The sequence below is a fragment of the Anser cygnoides genome, chromosome 7 (genome assembly GCF_040182565.1).
Source record: "Anser cygnoides isolate HZ-2024a breed goose chromosome 7, Taihu_goose_T2T_genome, whole genome shotgun sequence".
In the NCBI taxonomy this organism is placed as follows: Eukaryota; Metazoa; Chordata; class Aves; order Anseriformes; family Anatidae; genus Anser; species Anser cygnoides.
Window position 1 is genome coordinate 32,500,089 of NC_089879.1, and position 13,272 is coordinate 32,513,360.

The following is a 13,272-nucleotide window of genomic DNA, read 5'->3' on the forward strand; positions in this document are numbered from 1 at the left end:
ATAGAAAAAAGTTGGAGACAAACTCTAGCTGAAACAAATTTTCATAAAACTTTCATTTAAAATTACAATTAAGAATGTTTTCACTGAAGTGAAAACATATTTGTTGACTACTTGGCTATAGAAAGAAAGCTTACAGTCCTTGGCAGTTGTTCACTATAAAGGGTTCGCTTAGTTCCAGTCAGAAATTGATGCATTTTATAAAGATCTTAAAAGTTGATATTTATCCCTAGGGTAATTATCATGAAACCATACTTTGTGACAGGCATTGGGGAATTGGAAATTTTATAGGAAGTACTGTGATTATACTGGACTATATAGGTGGGATACCAGGAAAACTGACTTCCCTAAGAATGACATATAAATAAATTTTGCCATGACAGAGGCAAGACTGTAATGATGCCTCGTTACTACCACATTGTGCCAGGAAGAGACAATGGTATATAATACATGTAATTGGCAGTGACTCTTCAGAAACCAAGTTGAATTCACTGTCAAAATGTCCAAAGAAACAAATACTGCTCTTGCCCCAATCCGTAAGAGTAATTCCATTTTTAACTGCAATTAAAACCAACTATTCTTTTAAAACTCCTTACAGAGAGGAGGTGGCCAACAGGAAGAGTTCTTCATTATACCCCCTTGGCATGTGGATTTACAAATGGGGACTATGGAAGAACCCAACATGTACATTTCTCAAGTGTAAAAACACAGAAAGGACAGAGAAATGAAGAGCTTGCACTCTGTTTCGTGCTATTAAGTAAGCGAACAGACCAAGAGGTAAATCCACTTTAAAAGAAACTGTCTTTAGGACAAAACAGAAGGTGTCATCATCCTGTCCTGAAATTTTTGAGACCTGTAATTTCTTTATTCCCAGAGTATTTCAGAGTGGTGTGAAATTTACCTACCTGCAGGAATTCCCTACAATCTAGCCTAATCCCTTGGCAGAACCCAGGACTCTTACATTAAACTAGAATCTGCAGAAAAGCTTTTCCAGCACACAAGTAACTCATTCTCTTCATTTTCTGAAACCAGCAACTGCTTCAATGGGATATGGTTCTATTATCTGATGATGCTACAAGATGATGACTATGCCCTTGACAGCTTTTACTTTAATCTTTATTACTCTTGCACACCTGCATAAAGACTGGTTATATTTACTTCTCCAACTGAAACTGGCAGATCTCGTTTATATAAAATAGAGACAGGACCGATCTGGGTCAACTCAATTCATTCACTGTCTGAAAAAGACAGTTGGACTTCAGTTCACTGTAGGGACAGCATCTGCTTCCAATATGCCTACTTTACAAATATCGCTTATGATACCCTCCAAAATGTCTTCACTTTCATACCTTACATCCTCCTATTTGGAAAACAATTTCATCCAGATTCACATTACTGCTAATTAGCATTAATTTAATTATCATTTAGGTATATATTTAAAGTTAAGCAGTAATACATAATTTTCTGAACTGGGACCAACATGGCTATTTAGTGCCAGACAGATCATGTATTTATAAACTTATAAATATGAAAATGAAACTCTCAAGATTTCAATGAAGCTATTTTTGAAGATTTAAATCAAAAGTTATTTTTAAATGTGCCAACAAGTGTAAATACAGTCATCAAAATGACATTATGCAGATTAAGTTCATTGGTGTCTTTTCTGAAGACTCCCACCAGCTAAAAAGGATGCCTCTGTTTCCCTTTCTCCCTCTCCTTTTATGGTATTTTCAACATCTGCAAAGGAAAAGTGTCATTAAGTGCTAATGAATTTCTCCTTTATTAAAATATTTTCAAATTAGGAATTGTGCTCCCTGATCATTATTGCAGTAATGGTGTTTACTCATTTATTTACTCAGCAATAAGTACTTACTAGTGTTGTTTTAATACACAGCAGAATGTAAGAGTTGAGGGGCAGCAAGAGGATACTGGGGAGCTAACAAATTTAATTTTCTAACTGTATCCACACTATGAAACAGGAACAGCTGGTTTCTTCCATGTATTTTGATTTACAGATGCAAATACTACGTGGCTCAAGACCTCTGCCCTCAACAGTGAGCATGCTCACCCTAGGTTGTGTTCTTCCTTTCCCATGCAGCAGTAGCAATACCCCACGTAATCCACCAAGCTTAATTACTACTACCTCCATCTTTTACTGTCACTCTTCAGATTAGACATTAACCAAAAATCAATAGAAGGAAAAGACTGTGGAGAAAATAGTGAAAGTTTTTGGAGGTTTCTCATACTCTGGAAAAAAAAAAAAAGTAATATTTATTTATTTATTTAGGTATTGGATGAATTTAGAGAATTATTGCTTATGCTGTTGGTGTATATAGAGCACCAGCAGTGTCCTCTCTAAAATTGGCTGTAAAAGTAAGTGTAAAATTGCACAACAGAGTGCTAAATGGATGTTGCTTTTTGTGTGTGCCTGCAGATTCATCTGTACAATATGTACAATACCTGTTGTTTTTTTTTAATGCTGCCTTAGGACTGAGGTCTCTGACTTAGAAAGGTCATAGTGTGAACAAAAGAACCATAAAACTTGTCCTACAAGTCCTTCCCTAAAAATAAACAGTAAAATATATGTCTATGAAACCCAAATGAGAAAAGATTACATCATCAGCCTCAACTTCTACAACATTCTTTTGTGAAGAATGCTATTTTCAAATGCGGGAAATACTGGTTTATTTAGCATCCAAAAAATTAGTATCGTATATACAAAGTTTTTACTACTCTAAAGAGCATTTTAAAAGCTATTTAGTATAAAGTTTTTCTCATAAAAATAGACCCAATACAGCCAATTATATGTTTAAATGCTTCTTTGGATCACTGCTGGGCTGATGAATCTGTCTGAGTAATTTCATCTATAAAACTACTACCACAATTCACTAGAAGCGTCTAGATGAAATTCCTTATAGATTTAAGGCCATCATTTTCCAAACAAAATTTAACAAAGGGCACGACCTGATTTGGGGAGGACCTTTTATACCCACAAGAGCATTAGTAACAGAGAGCAATATCTTTGAAAAGCTTTGCACTGTTTCCAAAGATTGTTTTATATTTATAGCACACTTGGAAGATGAACACATGTATTATTGATGAAGGGTAGGCAAATGTTTTCTACTTAATTCTGAGCTCAGTATCTCAGCCTTCTTTGAATTCTGCCAGCCTCCCCATGAGTGCCTGTGTGGAATTCACTGTGTGATGGTGATGAAGGCTCGAACAATATCTCAAAAACACCTACATGCTTGAGGGTGCTTTATGTGCTATATATTAGTTGGGAAGTATTAAATAAAATTCGTTTTGACCTACATGTTGCTATGGAGGATCACATTCTCTGCAAGCAGATTGACAAGAATGCAAAATGTATGTTCTTCACACTAACCTTTTATGGAGTCTTTCTAAAAATATAATCAGCTAAAACGACAAGTTAGACATCATGTTAATATTAATTGTAGCAGATGGAAATTTGAGGGGAAGGAGAAAGACTAATTTCAATTTATTTTAATAAATCTATTTAAAAATAGAGCTGTACCAGCTGCAAGTTATTCCCAGCCAACTTGTATTCACTGAAATTTAAAAAATACTGTCAAGCTCATGGGTAGCCAACTACTTGCTCACAAATCTAGAAGCAGCAGTAGGTCTTCTGAAATTGTGACGCATTGCATGCAAACCCTTCTTCCCAGAACACGATGGCTGTGTTAAAGTCTGTCAAATCTTAAAGAGACTTATCTCTTTAAGATAAGGAGAGGAATTTATAGCACTTGTCACCACAGGGGATATTGCCAGAGCTGTGTAGAAGATCGGCAATTTGCCTACGCTGTAGTCATATCTGTGCAGAAAATGTGCTTGATACCCAATACAGGTCTAGCTGTTATAAATAATTCTAGCTGTTATAAAAAAAGTGTTGATTTACTTAAAAAACCTGGAGCCTGATCTGGCAAGGTACCGAATGCTTCAAATCCTCTAGACTTGTAGAAGATTTGGAGGTGCTGGTTGCTTCATTAGCTAGCCAGCTTCTTTTAAGTAACTGATGTGTTACTACTTATTGGGAAATCCACTCTTGTTTTCTAAATTTCCAAATATATACATATGAGAGGTAGATACCTTATGAGAGACAAGCCCTTACCAGTGAAGAATTTATACCTTTTTTTTTTTTTCCTTTTTTTTTCTTTCTTTATTTTGTAGGTTCAGAGTATTCTTTCAGACTCAGTTTCATTCCTGTGAAGTTTATCTAACTCTACTCTCTGGAGTTAGTTTTGACATTTCTCCCACTGAATTATAGGCTGCCTCACCTCTTTGTAGCTACAAATGCCACTTCAGCAGATCAGGTGCCACCTCCAGTCACTGACTAGCCAACTGACTTGACTCAGTACAGTCAAACTTCCTCCACATGGTGACTCAGTTCTTTCATTTCAATGTGAAGTACCTCCAGTCACTCACTGTACCTTGTATTTTACATTTGCTTGTAAATTGATAAAAAATGTTTCATAGACTCATTCAATGGATTATTGCATGCAAATCATTACTGGCTGTTAACTCAGATCTGAACTGGTTGAAATTAATTGCTTTGGGATTATAATAACTTGTGCTAAGGGTCCTCAAAACTTCTGAAAGAAAATGCAACAGCACTACCATCTCCTCATCTGCACTAAGTCTGCTCTGAGCTTCTTTACACTTTTTAGAGGACACTGACTGAAGCCAAAATACTGTTTCTAGCCTAAATTTAGTTGCATAAATTCTATCATTTGGAATTTCCAGAGACTTTAGATTATTACTGTATCAGTTTCAAGCTTTAGTTATAGGTAACCACAGTCCATGCAATCTTTTATACATTTAAGTTTATTACATTTTAAATTCTTTAGTAATTCAAGATGAAATCAGAATAACTTAGAACTCCCTGAATTTTGTAGTAAAACAAAATCTCTATCCAGTTTAATATTTCTGACTTCAAAATAGCACATAGCAAATTCAGGATGCCACTAATCACCATGAACAGACAGTTTTCTTTTAACTTTACAACCATATCTTTACTGTAACATCAGAAGATAAGCTAAGAAAGCAATACTTTCTTTCTGTAGAAGCGAGAACAGCATAAATGTTCTGATAATAAGGCTATTTCTTAACACTGAAAATATAAACACAGTGATTGCCTGATCCTTGTCAAAGAAAAATCAATGATAAGTCCTTAGAGCTAGCAGAATATTTACTTAGCTTCATTAAAAAGGCAGATTTTTATTTTTTTTCAGAAATTCTATTTAGCTAACATGGACTTGGATATGAAATGTATTAAGCAATTGTATATAAGGGTTTAGCCACTGGACTAAAACTGTAATCAGTATATTTGAAGCACTGAGTACACACATGTTACAGGTATTCAGCAGGTTAAATATGGGGCCAGAGTCATTAAATGACCATGAGGAATATAATCTTTTATCTACCAACAACAAGAATTACTGTTTCTTTTTAAAATATGGATTCATGCCTTTTTCTTCCAGGTAAGTGAAAAAAAATATAATCAATAGTTTTTTTTATAATCAGTGAACATAGTGACATTATTTACATATTCTTTACTGACAGCAACAACTTAATCTTCCTGAATGTACGGAAACAAATCAGCTTTACTGACTGCAATACTATAAAGCTATCAGTCTTGGAATTGGGGGAGAAAGAAGGGATTGAAGGCAAAAAAAAAAAAAAAAAAAGAGTTATCCCTATGTTTTTGTGGTTATCTCCTTGCTTAATAGCACCTTCACTCTAGCGTCTGCTAGGTCTTTGCAGCGCTTTACTGCTGCAGAGTACAGGCCTTCTTGCAATAATAATGTGTTCTATGATACATAACCTTTCATTAGCTTTACTTAGAGATTTTTGTCCTTATTACCCTTAAAGAACAGCTCTTCAAATGGTGTGAATGTATTAGTTAGTTGGAATTTATTATCACAATTATTTTATGTTAATGTAGCCTGGATGATTTTTCTTTCCAGTTTTTATTCTTGAAATGCCTATTTTTTCAGCTAATGGGGAAAATTAAGCTGACTACTGGTATCTTCTGGGCCATAAACTAACTTCTCACAAGACAAACAACACTTCACAAAAGAATGAATTTAAGATTTCATTAGAAAATTGGCTCTTTTTACCTGTTATAAAATCTTTCTGGAAGGCTAGTCAACAAGTGAAACACAAGTGAAATCATGTCTTTAACAAATATGTTACTCAAGAATGGGGCTCACCTCTCCTCATCCTGGTTTCTAACATTTAGGCATCTGGCAAAATGAGTCAAGATCTTTTTTTTTTTCCAAGTGGAAACAAATGAAGTACTTCCAGAATGTGATTCTTCCCATATTATGGAAGATGCTTAAAACAGCTGGGATTAATTATCCAAAGAGCACTATCTCCCTCCGCTGTCTAGAAAAAGTCCTGATTATTAAAAAAGACTGGACTTTTAAGTCACTAAAGTAAGTGATGAGAATCTCATTTTCATTGTCAGTATACTTAAATTAAATCTACAGCATAAAATTACATATTACAGAAGTTCTGTATATGGCAATGGTGATGATCATAAGATTCAAAAGCCAATTTTCAATCCGCTTGTATTTAGTTACAGGAAAGGTGCACTATAGTTTCTTTTGTCTAATTTAGCAACTAACTGAACATTTTAAATCTTGTCTCTGTGAAAACTTTATAGAGCATTCTGTAACTTCATATGTGATCAAAAGGGCAAAAAAATATTTACAAAATCCTACAACCACTGTGATGGCTCTTTCTCTGATTCTTCTGATGTCCTAAATTTCAGTCCACAACTGACTGAACCAATACACAATATTATTTAAAGAGTAGTTTTCTCTGTGACACTGCAGAAGTGAATAGGCTATAAAAAAAATTAAACAGAGAAGAAAATAAAGCAGCAGCTGGTGTGGACCCCATTAGCCACTCCTCCTAGAATGTCTGCATTCTATTAAAAAAAAATAAATCTGAAGGAATACAGAACCTTCTCCAAAAAACCTTCAGAGCTGCAGAGACGGATAATCAAACTGCACAGCTGAAAAACATACAATCTATACTGCCACTCTGAACAATACAGAAAAAAAAAATATATTATTGCATATAGAAATTTATGATACAACTTCAGAGTTGAGAAATATGGGAATTGTCATATTGCATCCTGGGCAGTAGTCTGTGCAGCCCATGATGCTTTGTCTAACAGAAAAGTCACAACATGCTTCGGAAAACTCTAGAATGTCCGAGTAATTTCTGAGCCAGCCATCATCACTAATTTGACTTATGAGTTTAGTCTCTGAATCATAAACTTTTTTCACTTTCATGCTTTTGAGGTAAGACAGGACTAATATTGCATCTTGGAAGGAAGGAATGGAGAAGAGATGAAAAAAACGTAATATCCTCTGCACCCCAACTAAAGAAATAGCTACACCAATTTTTTGGTTAATAAACATATTTCAAGCATGACTTAATTTTTGGAAACGTTGCATAATAATAATAATAATAATAATAATAATAATAATAACTATTATTAATAATTATATTATATTATATTATTATAATTATTATAATTATTAATAATAATAATATATATTTTTTTAAAAGAATATTAGTGGTACTACACTGACTGAGATTCCCTAGTTTGAAGACATGTAAAACAAAATCTGATAATGGAATTAAAAAATAACTCCAACGAAGTTTGAGACATTGCAGACATATCAGGAAGTAAAATTAAAGCAGGTACAATAAAACACTGATAGATAACCTCATGTGAAACTTGCTATCACAATATATCATTGAGACAAGTGGTTTAGCACAGGTCAAAGAAAAGATGAAACACTTTGCAGTGATCATTTCCTAGTAGAATACAGAACTATTAGATGCTTTACTTGGGGGTTAGGTCATAAAGTGATTTTTTTCCTCAGGTCAGGAAGTTTTATTTGTCTCAAAGAATAACCGTGTACAGTTCAAGACAGGCTTCACATTTTTTCTGAGGTATGCGTTCACCACTGCTGGACATTAGCACACCCAACTACATTCACAATTGTTTTAGTATAATACGATTGTGTCTATAACATGAACTGTATATAAGATCTGCTATCTGGATTATCATGGAGATAATCCACTATACCCCTCCATATACAGTTCCCAAACATTCTTGACATCATACTAACTAATCTTATCAATATTTGTTTCTTCTTGTATGCAAGAACTATTCAAATCAGCAGTACCTTATATGTATATATATATTTAAACTCTTTATTCTTTTACTCTCAGCATCTATTTAATTTTCCGAAGTCTTGAATTCTTCAAAGCTGCTTTATTTTTCTCTAGAAACTATAAAAGTCTAACCCTGGGGCAGGTGCATTTTTAACATTTCCTTTAAGTGTCATAGCAGGTTACAATTCTGTCATTGCTCATTAGATTTTAAAATGATGTGATCTAAGGAAACATCTGACGACAAGTTAAAATGGATGCCACAGACAACTGCCAAATGTTTAGTATATGCACAATGCTTTTTAAGGATGATCCCTTACTTGAAATCTTTTCTTATGAAAGTGAAAAACTACACCAACCTTTTTTTTTTTTTTTCAAAATAAACTTTCTTCTTATTGGTTTTGCTGACACAATTTCAATATTTCTTTTGATAGCGTTTTGAAATTTCAGGCCTACTATACTAGTGAGTTCACTTTTTAACTTAAAAAATATACTGTGATCACTATTTTCTCGGAAAGATTTTGATTTTCTGAACCAAACAAAAAGGAAGCCAAGAAGTTACAAGATGCCCCTACTATTTTTGAATTATGTCACAAGTTTGGATATAGTCATAAAAGGTCACCAAAAGATGACTTGAAATTTGTATTCAAGGTGTGTAGGCACGCAAATTCTAAAGAGCACTTTTAAGAGATGAATTGAAGTAGAGTATAATTGTAATGTATAAAAGAAAAAGGTGACAATTTTATCCTGGTTCCACTTCAAATAGGACATACAACATGAAGTACATAAACATGATTTTCTCACACTAGACAAGTTATAATTGTAACATAAGTAGCATGCTGATGACTAATACTGAAGAAACCATTCAAAAAAAGCTTTTCCTCTTTTCATGGATCCTATTTCTAACTCATCACTTTTGTCCATTTAGTAAGTTACACAACTACCTTAACTGCACACAGTAATATAATAAACGCAGAGGTGAACATGTAAAGAAAGAAGTCACATATTACTGGGTGGTATGGATGTTCAGCTGGAGACCCCACTCAAAAGTTCGCAGAGTTCTCTCGTAGGGTAGCTAGATTAAATGCTAAGTTTTAGCATTGCCAAATTGGATATTCAGTGCTTGGGCAGATGTCAAGTTAGTGATAATGATCTAGTCTATAAAGTGACAGAGACCTTTAAGGAGTCTATCTTAATCTATGTCAGGGTAAAACATAAAATTAGGACTATGCCAGGAAGCACAACGTCCATGAAAATTGTAGATTGTATTAATGATGCTTAGCTTTGAATCTGCATTTTTCTCTCTCCTAACCATGACTAATAAAAATACAAGTCTGATTTAAAATGTTGTTTAACGTAAAATGAAAACACAAGGAAAAGCAATTCTTATATAGTTGACCTTTTAAAAGTCCTCTGCATATCTTTCATCCTCTTTCTGGATCTTTGTATGGATGAAGTCCTTCAGTTTGTATTGAAACAAATTTTCATTAATGTATACTCTGTCTTTGAGAATCTAAAGACAGTTCTTTAAAGAATCTAAAGTACAACTAGTGATCTAGTCTATGAATGTTTTTCTGCCAAGAGCCTTCCAGCAAGCCAACCTGTCACTGCACACATTTCTAGGTGAAAGCATCAGGGGAACACCAGAGGGACAGATCCTAGCTGTGACATATGCAACTGCTTTGCTGGCCATACAGAAGTGAATGTGTTGTCATGATTGCTTTACCTAGAAAACCCAGACATATTGTGCTGCAAAAGCGGGAGAGATTATAAACTTGAAGGTTCCTTCAGATGTTCTACAAAACAAGAAGCAGTATCATACCAGTTTTTATGTTTTATGAATTCATTTCATTATTTTTAAAGCTACTATAGTGCTACACAGTGAAACTGCCAGTAGAGAAGCCACTAGCCATCTCTGTGTGATGTAAGTCATTTCATTTTATAATATATGGGATACAGCATTTCATCAGTCTCTGTGATTTGTAAGGAATCTTTCAACCAGAAGTTCCTATCACAAAAATAGATTTTTCATGTAGCCTGTAGGACTGCCTCCATCCTGTTACAGGACAGTAACTCCATAGTATAACAAGGAATATAATGAAGACACAAGCTTCTGAGGGTATCTTATCTGGGTATATGATTGTGTGTCTTATCTGCTTTTCTCACTAACCACCTTCAAATTCATATAACTCTACAAAATGTGGATCTAACAACTTGGGTAGGCAAAGCAGAAATCACTGATTGCACTTTGCACTGAAGCAAAATTGAAGATACACATTAAAATGTTAACCTAGAAATGTGATTTGAAATGTGTTTATTTATTTATTTATTTATTTATTTTATTAGGAAAGATTTGATTTGATTCTTTATTCATTAAGCATGGCTTATGTAGCCAGAATCTATGCTTGGCTGACTCAAGAGTCAGTAGAAAGTTTATTCTGTGGTTCTATATATATCATGTATCACAATGTGAAAGTTTGAAGAAATGAAAGAATCCTTACACTCAATTCTTTTCCTATTGCAAGGACAACTACAACATTATTGAATGGGTAACTCAGTTATTCTAAATGGTAAAAACTTTTTCTAAATTGCAGTTGGCTTTGATCAGATATTTTTGGGGATTGCTATGTTTCAAAATAAGGCTTACACAGATAGTATTTTATGTGATATTATATATATTAATGTATATTTCTGTGAGTTTTTCTCAGCTTCCATTAAACATCTAGTATTGTAGTTTACAGGAGAGAAAGTTAAGCTACATTTTTTTTTGCAACTCAGGTAAATTTCACTATGTGATTCAAGTACCAGTTTTAGAAAATGTCAATTTAGTTGTTCATTTTGAAGCAAGATCATGTAGCATTTGTATGCTTCATTGCAGTTTGCACTGCAAGTTACTGTTTTCATACCTGCATCTGCAGAAACTCTCCAAAATAACTGCTCAAAGCGTAGCAATCAGTAGATCTTAAGTACATTTGCACTGAGACAATTTTATTATATGTGTGTGTTCTGAATATTATTTTCTTGCGTATTTGATAATGCTTGCATAAACAGTGACTTGCTTTTTCTATGTTGCATCACACCTAAAAGTAACTGTTTCCACCAATCAGGGAGCTAGTTAAGGAAAACTTTTGGTCCCTTCACTAGTTGATTCTTAACATAGGTGGGCAAAGAAATCCCTTCAATGGGGGAAAATAGCTACTCTGACTTACCATAGCAGCTCAAAACAGAAATAGTGACATATTATGTCACCAGTCACCTGGTTTTAACCAGAACTAACTTCTTTTGACCAGTCATGGATTTTCATTATCTTTGCTTCAGACAGACAATCTTCACATCATCCTCCATCCTAATTGGTGTGAACTTCAGACTGCCTCCATATAGTTTACGCTGACTGAACTAGAAAGTATCACATGTTTAATCTTTCTCACAGCATCCATTTTTTCCTTAGTTCTTCGGTTGCTAAAACTTATTACTGGGCTGTTCTTTGGGCCTGTGGCACTATCTGAATAATGGTGCCTTCCATTAACTATGTAATCCTTATTTGTAATTTGCAATGATAACATTGTGAAAGTCCATTTCCAAAGAAAAAAATCATAGATAGATGGAAGACCTTCAAAGACAAGTATAGGACCAGTCTCTTAGCCTCTTTCTACATCCATTGGCAACAGATGGAAGTACCTGAAGTCTTACATTCACTTTCAACTCTAGTTGTAAATCTGAATTTATTTATCCCATCCCTTCACATGCAACTCTAAAACAATCAGTTGACAATTCTTTTGTTTTATGCTTAACTTCCTTCACAATGTCTCAGTTGTGGGAAGAGAGACAAAGCAGTAATTTGTTGTGATCAACTGTTTTTTGTTGTTGTTGTTTTTTATTCCTTTTATAAACATTAACAGAGATATAACTACTTTAAAATGTTTCTTTTTTTAAGAAAGACATCAAAAATAAAGTATTCGTTAGACAACAGATGTTATCTCCCCTTCTTACTGCCTGCAGACAGACAGTAAAACATTAAAAATGATAGCTATTTGATAAGGTCATCCTAGCTTACTTTCAGTCACTTCTCTCCTATTCTGAATTTTTTTTTCAATTGTCAGAGCCTCTGTATCGTCAGCATTGCTTATTACCTCAACTTTCCATAGAGGGAGAATTGGTGTACTTAGTCCTGGTCCTAATGGGATTTGTTCCAGGTTTCATTTCACTATGAATTGAACACCATTTTACACATTATATCCTATGACCTAAGTAGGCTAGACTGAAGGAAAGGATCCAAAAGATCATACAAATATTTCCTTTTTTTTTTTTTTACCCTCACTTCTACTGCATTCTCATCACCAGTATGAACCAAAGCATGCAAGAATCAAGCAAAGAGAGATGTAGCCCAGAAAAATCAGTGATTTTGTATTTGTCTCTCTTCAGAAGGATAGTGAATTGTACAGTTAGAATATTTTATTCTCCTTCTGATCTTTTAACTGGATTATCAATGTCCTCCTTTGATTTTATGAATGGCTTATTTTAAGAGAAAAGGATCATATGAATTCTAAAGCTGCTGTATCGCTTGAAAAAGAATCTTAAATGCTGTAATGTAAAAGGGGGACAGAAGGATTCAATTGACTGAAAAAGCAGTCAGAGGAGATGGTTTATCTCAAGAGAAGCAGCTAGAAAATAAAATCAAACGGTTCTAGATAATCTTAGTTCAACTGATGAACAATCAGTTGGAAGGTGTTAGTTTGGATAAAAGGAGGTTTGCAATTATTTGAAACCAGAAAATAAGAATAAGGAAAAAAAATATGGATAAGAAAAAAAAAAAGGCAGGAAAAATAGGATGAGAAAAAGATACAAACATGAAACCATGAAAAAAATAAACTGAACTACTTTTCAGTACTGCATGTTTCTGTTGTGTACTGACTGTATTGTGTTGTGTATCTGTACTTAGTTCATAGACAAAGGCTGCATCCAGTTCTTAATAAATAGGCCAGACCAGCTGTATTTGGCATGCATCACTTCAGAAATTCCACTTTTATTTGAACAAACTTTCCCTCTGTTCTAAACATGGTG

The 13,272-nt window shown here is 34.0% G+C and overlaps 1 long non-coding RNA gene across 1 annotated transcript in view; it reads right to left on the reverse strand.

Moving 5' to 3' along the window:
- LOC136791276 (uncharacterized) overlaps window positions 1-13,272 on the reverse strand; it is a 384,451-nt gene that overhangs the window by 255,342 nt on the left and 115,837 nt on the right. The window lies entirely within an intron of this gene.